A 9,392-nucleotide genomic window follows, 5' to 3' on the forward strand; every position below is an offset into this window, starting at 1 on the left:
TTGGTTTTCATGACCTCGTAACATTATGTCACACGACGATTCAAGTCCTTTACTCGATCTTCCACGATCTTACTTCAACTTGTAACCTCTGAATACAGATACTCTGTTTATCATCGGGAGTTTTACACATTTGTTTAATTGGGCGGTTCTCACGGGATTTATGTGCGAATAGAAGTAATGAAATATTTTGTCATGTATACATATTATAAAATCATATATGTACGTATGGATTCAAATGAATAAATTTACCCTTACCTATTTTGGCTGGTATATACGAAATCATACCTTCAAAAATTATTTTAAACCACTCATTTATTGAGCTATTTAATTAAGTCAGATTATTTTATATAAAGTGGTACACATTGTACATACTTCTAAATTACTAAGAACTTCATTCCGTTTATGTTGTCACATCAAACGTTTAAAGCTTTTTCAAAACTCCTTTGATTAATTTTATCAACTTTTCACATTACCCTACAGAGTGTCTGGATCACAGTTCTTCTCATCCTCGGTTTAAGGATGAAACTTACCATTAAGTTCATTGATAGAAACTCTTACGCCACTTTGGATGCCGGTTTTATAAAATTTGTTGGAAAGTCTTTGCGCTCATAAAATTTTCCCTCTTATGGTTGGACATGGCCGAAACACGGACCGATAAATCAATTTTTTGGGATACGCTCGGTGGTCACCCTATTGTAGAAAAGGCACTAGGTGGGTTTCTACCCCAACTGTTATTATAGTGGGTATCATAGATATATATTACGCTAGACCGTTTGAGGAGTTTCTACTCTCAATATTCGCTGTCAACCGCAACACCCTCATAAACATCAATCCTATGATTCAATACTTTGAGATGCATAGAGTCATTTTTGGAGATTCATCTCACCTGGAGTCGACTATTCTTTATAATCCACGATTCACGTTTCTTTTCATCCGCTCATAAATTGAAGAATAAGGATGAATCCTAGATTGCCTCGCTCCTTGTGCTAGGAAGTTCACCCTCGTTTAAAGATCACACCTTCCGTACGTCTTCCTTTCGGAAATGTAATGAAAATTTACTTTGAAGTTCATGATTATCGTTATCTCCTTGAAGGAATTGTCTTAAACATCTATACCACTGAGGTGGCTACTCTATATAATGTTTTCTTTGTTGGTTGCAACTATATTTAGTTCGTCCTAGTTCGTCGCCTTGGGGAGCTCCTGTTTTGTTTGTTAAGAAGAAAGATGGTTCGTTTCGATTGTGTATTGATTATCACGAGTTAAACAAGCGTACTATTAAGAATCGTTACCCTTTTTCGAGAATTGATGATCTGTTCGATCAACTTCAAGGTTCGTCCATTTATTCAAAGATTGATCTTTGTTCTGGTTATCACCAATTGCGCGTTAAAGAATCTGATGTTCCGGAAACTGCTTTTCGCACCCGTTATGGTCACTTCGAATTCCTTGTTATGCCGTTCGGATTAACAAATGCACCTCCTGTGTTCATGGACCTCATGAACCGTGTGTGCAGACCCTATTTGGACAAATTCGTTATTGTTTTCATCGACGACATCCTTATTTATTCTAAGAGTGATGAAGAGCACGAAGAACATTTGAAGTTGGTGCTTGATTTATTGAGAGAAGAAGAGTTGTACGCCAAGTTCTCTAAGTGTGCTTTCTGATTAAGAGAAGTTCAATTCCTTGGACATATTGTTAGTAACCAGGGATTCAAGTTGATCCTGCCAAGATTGAGGCAATTGATTCCGAAAACTCCTACTCAAATTCGCCAGTTTCTAGGATTAGCAGGCTATTATAGAAGGTTCATTCAAGATTTTTCACGAGTAGCGAAACCTCTAACTACTTTAACGCATAAGGGAAAGAAGTACTAGTGGAAGAGTGAACAAGAGTCTGCTTTCCAAACTCTGAAGAAGAAGTTAACTTCTGCACCGATATTATCACTACCTGAGGCTAGTGATGTTCTTGTTATCTATTGTGATGCTCCGTGTCAAGACTTTGGTTGTGTTTTGATGCAACGAAAGAAAGTCATTGTTTATGCGTCACGTCAGTTGAAGATTTATGAACAGAATTATACAACCCATGATGTAGAATTGGGAGTTGTTGTGTTCGCACTCAAGAATTGGAGACATTACTTATATAGGGTCAAAAGTACTGTGTACACTGATCACAAAAGTCTTCAACATATCCTTGACCAAAAATAGTTGAATATGAGGCAATGAAGATAGGTTGAGATGTTGCATGATTATGATTACGAACTTCTGTATCATCCGGGAAAGGCCAATGTTATGGTCGATACGTTAAGTCGTAAAGAGAGGACTGAACCTCGTAGGTTTAGGGCCTTGAATATGACCATTTGAACAAATCTCGGAAGGCAAATTCTTGCAGCTCAACAAGAAGCCTTGAAGGAGGAGAATTTTGTAACGGGAAGGTTCGAGGCTTGAGTAAATAGTTAGATGTACGAACCTATGGTACTCGATATTTTGTGGGACATCTTTGGGTTCCGGAGTTTGGTGATCTACGACAACTTGTTTTAGATGAGGCTCATAAGTCTAGGTACTCTATTCATCCTGGTTCAGGAAAGATGTATCATGATCTTAAGGAGCTGTATTGGTGGCCTAATTTGAAAGCTAATGTGGCTACGTATGTGGCTAAGTGTTTGACCTGCGCTAAGGTTAAAGCTGAACATCAGGAACCGTCTGGACTTTTGGCGCAACCTGAGATTCCCGAGTGGAAATGGGAAGGGATTACAATGGATTTTATTACAAAGTTACCGAGAGTTGCGGGTGGCTATGATACCATTTGGGTGATTGTAGATCGACTCACAAAGTTGGCTCACTTTTTTCTGATTAAAGAAACGGATTCAATGGAGAAGCTTACTCGTTTGTATTTGAAGGAGATTGTTTCTAGACATGGTGTTCCCGTGTTATTTCGGACCGAGATAGTCGATTTACATCGAGGTTTTGGCAGTCCTTACAAGATGCTTTGGGAACTAAATTGGATACGAACACTGCTTATCATCCACAGTCAGATGGTCAGAGTGAAAAGACCATTCAAACGTCGGAAGACATGTTACGAGCATGCATCATTGATTTTGGTAATGTTTGGAATAAGTACTTGCCACTGGCTGAATTTTCTTATAATAACAGCTATCATGCAAGTATTAAGCTGCACCTTTTGAAATGTTGTATGGTAGATAGTGCAGGTCTCCTGTCTGCTGGAATGAGGTAGGGGATGCTCAACTCACAGGCCCGGGAACTTTTCATGAAACTACCGAGAAGATCGTATGGATTAAGGAAAGTTTGAGAACCGCCAGAAGTCGGCAAAAGAGCTATGCCAATAAGAGAGGGAACGATATTGAATTTCAGGTCGGTGATCGTGTTATGTTGAAGGTACCACCTTGGAAGGGCGTGATACGTTTTGGTAAAAGGGGAAAGTTGAATCCTCGTTTTGTGGGACCGTTTGAGATTATTGAGAGAGTTGGACCAGTGGCTTATCGTTTGAAATTGCTACAAGAACTCAGTGCTATTCACGATGTTTTTCATGTATCGAATTTAAAGAAGTGTTTGGCCTAGACCGATAAGACAATTCCTCTGGAGGAACTTCATGTTGATAAGCAACTACATTTCATTGAGGAACCTGTTGAAATTATGGACCGAGAGGTTAAGACTCTTAAGCAGAGTAGAATTCCTATTTGTAACACCCTAGGCAAATCCCACATCGCCCACGAACATGAGTGATCATGGGATTATAAGGTAATACTCACGCTTAAATGACACAACGCGTTTTGGGATCACAGGCTAAGTAGAAGTGCGAGTACGTTGTGGTTAAGCGTGCTCGAGCGAGAGCACTACCAGGATGGGTGACCTCCTGGGAAAGTGCTTCTCGTGTGTGGTCGCCAAGAAAAAGCCGTGCGCCTGCGGGCAAAGCGGACAATATTGTGGTCATGTTAAGCTGGGGTGTTACAGAATGGTATCAGAGCCACTCATGTGCCATTGGGGGTGGTGGGGCAAACCTCATCGAGGACGATGAGTCCCTAAGGTGGGGTGAATGTAACACCCTAGGCAAATCCCACATCGCCCACGAACATGAGTGATCATGGGATTATAAGGTAATACTCACGCTTAAATGACACAACGCGTTTTGGGATCACAGGCTAAGTAGAAGTGCGAGTACGTTGTGGTTAAGCGTGCTCGGGCGAGAGCACTACCAGGATGGGTGACCTCCTGGGAAAGTGCTTCTCGTGTGTGGTCGCCAAGAAAAAGCCGTGCGCCTGCGGGCAAAGCGGACAATATTGTGGTCATGTTAAGCTGGGGTGTTACAGAATGGCGTGGACGGCAGGCATAGCCCAACGGTTCTCCTCATGTACTTTGTGTCATGGGATATGGAGAGGTCATGGGTTCGATCCTTAGGGATGACATGATTTTTTTTAAACCAATTGAACACCAATAACGGTGGTATAATATTGACCCTATAGGGAGGTTTTAATGTAACACCCTAGGCAAATCCCACATCGCCCACGAACATGAGTGATCATGGGATTATAAGGTAATACTCACGCTTAAATGACACAACACGTTTTGGGATCACAGGCTAAGTAAAAGTGCGAGTACGTTGTGGTTAAGCGTGCTCGGGCGAGAGCACTACCAGGATGGGTGACCTCCTGGGAAAGTGCTTCTCGTGTGTGGTCGCCAAGAAAAAGCCGTGCGCCTGCGGGCAAAGCGGACAATATTGTGGTCATGTTAAGCTGGGGTGTTACACTATTGTCAGGGTTAGATGGAATGCTAAACGCGGTCCTGAGGTCACTTGGGAGCGTGAAGATCAGATGAAGCAGAAGTACCCTCATTTGTTCCCAGATGCGGAGTCAACCCCTGCACCTGCTTAAATTTCGGGACGAAATTTCCGTAACGGGAAGGTACTGTAACGACCCTACTTTTTCCGTTATCTTTTACCGTTAATTATTTAACGACCATTAACGGTTATTCGTGCCACGTCATTTCTATGACCTATACTATTATTTTTGTAATAATATATTAATTATTATGTGTTATGTGAATATTTGTATTCATATTTTTAAGTTATACGTTTCTACGTGTCGTGGATTTCTATCCGGCGAATCTTTTCGGTTTTCAAACCAACGGTCAGACTTTTGAGATTTTCGAATCTCAATTATTTTAAATATGATATTTTTATGTCATATGAATATATATAGTGTTTATATATTTTATTTGTCACGTGTACGTTATCTCTCCGAATATTTAATCGCGTAGTAGCGTTTTTGCGTTTCGGGCTTCGTTCGGGCATTCGGGCCATAAGGAATTTATCATTGGACAAAATTGGCCCACTAAGGGGCCCACCCTACCCCCATTCAGCCGAAATATCCCAAGGGAGGGGTGTATAGCCTCACTTTTCTCTCATTTTTGTAATTACACTCACTTTTAGCAATTTGTCACAAAACCTAGTTACTAGTTTTCTCTCAAAGTTCTTCTTCCTCCTCTTTTCTCCCATTCATGGCTGCCACCATCATCATCATATACATCATCATCTTCCATTAAAATCAAGCTTGGAATTTAGGGCTTTTAACATCAACGGATTTCTCTCGTTCTCCTCTACACGTTCATATCATTTGATTATTGATTAGGGTATAAACCCTAACCCTAACTTTTTGATTTTTCTTTAATTTTTCTGTTTTTGTATTTTATTTTGATAGTATGATACTTATATGTTATTGTATTGTTGATTGTATGCATAGAATTACTCATAAACACTTGTTTTCGGTTTGATTAAATTGGGACAACAGCTATTTCGTGTATTTCTGATATTGTGACTGTTATAAAAGTTAAAATAAATAAAGTATCTAGATGAGTTCCTCTCATCAAGACATTAATTTTAGACTCCGGATCCATGTCGTTTCGATTCCCGGAGCCCTAGATATGATCAAAGTGGTATTTTGTTAAGATTGAAATGTGATATTGGTATGAACCAGGTTTGGTCCGACTTTGTGACCATATTTGGTGACTTTAGGTTGTGTTAGTGTGTTAGGATCAATTATGAGACGAACTTTCATGTTCGGGTCATCTAAATCCGAGCCACGAATCACCCGTTGCGTCTAAAACACGATTTTGATTGAATTAAAGTTTCAAGTGATGTCTTGGCTGGTCACCACGACTTGTGGGCTGTTCTTGGTGTGTTCTTGAGTGTACCGAAGTGTCGGGTGGTTTGATTAGGCGGAGATATATGTAAGACTCGCCGAAAACCGACACATGGGGCTCAAGATACGACCCGATGAACTTTTGATTTAAAACTTGTGATTAATTATTAAACTTATGATATAAATAATGAATTTCATTATCATTTAATTATTTATGATATAAAAAGTAATTATTATAATTTAAGACTTATGATATATATTTATTATATCATTTAATTATTACTTATGATTTAATAATTATAATTAGAAACTTATGATATGATTAATAATTCATTATTAATTAATAATACTTATGATATGATTTAAAATTTATTATTAATTAATAATACTTATATTATGACTAATATTTAATTAATTAATTAATTACTTATGTTATATTAATTATATCATTTAAACTTATATTAACTTTAATAATTCATTTTAATTTAATTAAACTTATGTTATGACATAATTAGACATATTTAACTTTAATCAACATTATAACTTACATTATTATTGCAACTTACACTTTTAAAATTAACGTTGACTATGTTTGACCAAAGTTGACTTTTGAGTTGACTTTCGGTTGACTTTGACTTTCAGTTGACTTTTGTTGACTTTCTAAATAAGGAAACTTTCCTAACTTAAAACTTTCTAAAAATAGAAACTTTCTAAATTTGGAAACTTTCCAAAAATAGAAACTTTCCAAAAATAGAAACTTTCCTAAAATAGAAACTTTAATAAAATAGAAACTTTCCAAAAATAGAAAGTTTCCAAAAATGGAAACCTGCTAAAAATAGAAAGTTTCTAAAAATAGAAACTGTGTGTCCGTACGCTGTTCCGATAAAACCGTTGCATGTTGAGTATTGTTCTATGTCTACTTGCAACATGTACCATAGCTATCATACTAAGACTTGGCCTAAGTTAGTTATTTATATCGACCTGCTTTATTTATAGGTCGGCGTTGTGATCATTCCTGATCACTTTGCTTCGATTGATGTTCGCTTATTTGTGTGGTTACTTCGTTTGCTATTAAGGTGAGTTATAGTCCCATTTTTCTATTTTAAATCTTTTGGGATGAGAATACATGCAATTTATTTATATTTTGGACACAAGTGGAAGTTGGTTTAAATTATTCATTGTGAGTTGAACAAAAATATTCCCTAGTCTGGTAACTGTAATCACTGGTTTCTACTAGTGAATGCGAATCCTACGGATAGATCTATCGGGTTTGACAACCCCATTTCGAGCTAGTTGCGCTAGCAATTTATAATCAGAATGTTTAGTACTTCGTAATTTGTTGTAGATACACTTGTTCGGTGTATATTATTTATTGTGTTTGGCAAGGGTAAATAAATGATTAAGTGGTTACCAGGTGGCTCACGGTAAATGGAATAATGTTTTTATATGTTTTCTAGAATAAAATTTTGTGGTCCAAAAAGGAGTTTTTATGTTTTCAAACATAAATTTTTACGGTTTAAATTAAATATTGTTTGCAATATTAAACCTATAATTCACTCAACATTTTTGTTGACAGTTACTCGCATGTTTTATTCTCAGGTTCGTGATTGATTGCTTCCGCTGTGCTTAGAGAGTCTGCATATTTATGATGGCAGCTTTTGTTAAACAATAACTTGCATTCTCTTTTGATACATTTAATAGTGGATGCTGTTGACTTTGGTTTGGTCAACTTTTTGTTAAGTAATAATGTATGATTTTTCTAAACTTACATATTTTGATAGGTTTCCTTTTTAGGAAATCATTTTTAAATAAAGAATGCAAGGTTATTTATTAAATTCATATAGAGTTATGATCAAGCTGTGGGACCAAGATAACGATGGTCGTCAAGTGTACTTTGACGGGTCGTTAAAGGTGTGTTGCTCATTTCCTTCGTTACTTTATTTTGTTCGTATTTTGGCCTTACCTTAATGGTTATTATTCTGACGGAGATGATGAGCGTGGTGATAGCGATTAGAGGGGCGCGAATAGGCCTCATCCATCTCCCATTCAGATCGACAGTGACTCCTCTGTCGAAAGGCAGCGCTCGAACTCGGCGGGTTCTTGCAAAGGCAAAGGGGTCCAAAGCCCCAGGCCGGGTAGCGAGCTTTACGATGATGAATTCGGCGTGATGAGAGATACCATAATACATTTCTGTGCCAAGCTCGACAAGGCGCATCAAGCAAACAATAAAATTCATCAACAACTGGATCGCGCTAGGTGTCAGAATGACGATCACGAGGAAACCATTCGCTTGCTACGCGCGCAGTGTACCGAATCAGAACAACGAGCGAGATCGGCTGCTCATGAGTTCGAAGTGTTGAAGGCACGTCTACCACGTATAGTAGATCATGCTTTAAATAGCACTGCTGTGAATGATCGGTATGAGAATGCTCTGAAAGCTATACAAGATGTCGAGCGCCTGCACTTTTGGGATAAAGGAACACATTTAGGTGCCCACTATTCTTCCCAAGGCTGTTCGAGACTGCCCCATTCCCGGAGTGCGAAAAATTGCTAGGGAGGCTTGCAGGGCGCTATATCATATCCCCATTTCTCGGCTTGAGGAGTTGTCGCGAAACCCGCGAGTTTCGGCGCAAGAGTTGATAGATTCTAAGTTGTAGTCTTGCTTTGTAATATAATAGAGCGTTACGACGCGTGTAACATTTTGTATCACGTGAATTTTTTGCAATAAATTGAAACTGTATTATCGTGTTCTTGTTTCATTACTTGTTAATTATCGTTGTTTTATACTCTCGACGTGCCGTCGCTAACCTTCGTGTGTGTTGATGTGCACTCAACATACACTTAGGTCACGTGCCTGTAATCGCATTGTAGAGTCCTCCAAGCGTCAGCTTGGGACTGTGGTCAAGTGCGACCAACGCTTTTTTATTTAGAGTCATGACTTGCAGATCCCTAGGTCTGCTCGGGTGGAACTAGGTCAACCCAATCATCGTCGCTCTCCGGTAATAAGTCTAGTCTGTCGCCAAACAGATTTCTGCCGCAAGGGAGCTAGGGAAAGTCATCCCTTAAGTAGGCAGGAACGCGCTAGTATTTTACTATGGGCGTGCAGTTCAAACCATAAAGCTATTCAGCTCTGAGAGGCACATGAAATCTTAACTGAAAATGACTTAATGCTTTAATATAATCGAAAAATGAGTTTACAATAGTGCAGTACACGGTCGACCTACAAAGATACGTTTTTTTTTTAGTA

The sequence above is a fragment of the Rutidosis leptorrhynchoides genome, chromosome 3 (assembly GCF_046630445.1).
Source record: "Rutidosis leptorrhynchoides isolate AG116_Rl617_1_P2 chromosome 3, CSIRO_AGI_Rlap_v1, whole genome shotgun sequence".
Taxonomy (NCBI): Eukaryota; Viridiplantae; Streptophyta; class Magnoliopsida; order Asterales; family Asteraceae; genus Rutidosis; species Rutidosis leptorrhynchoides.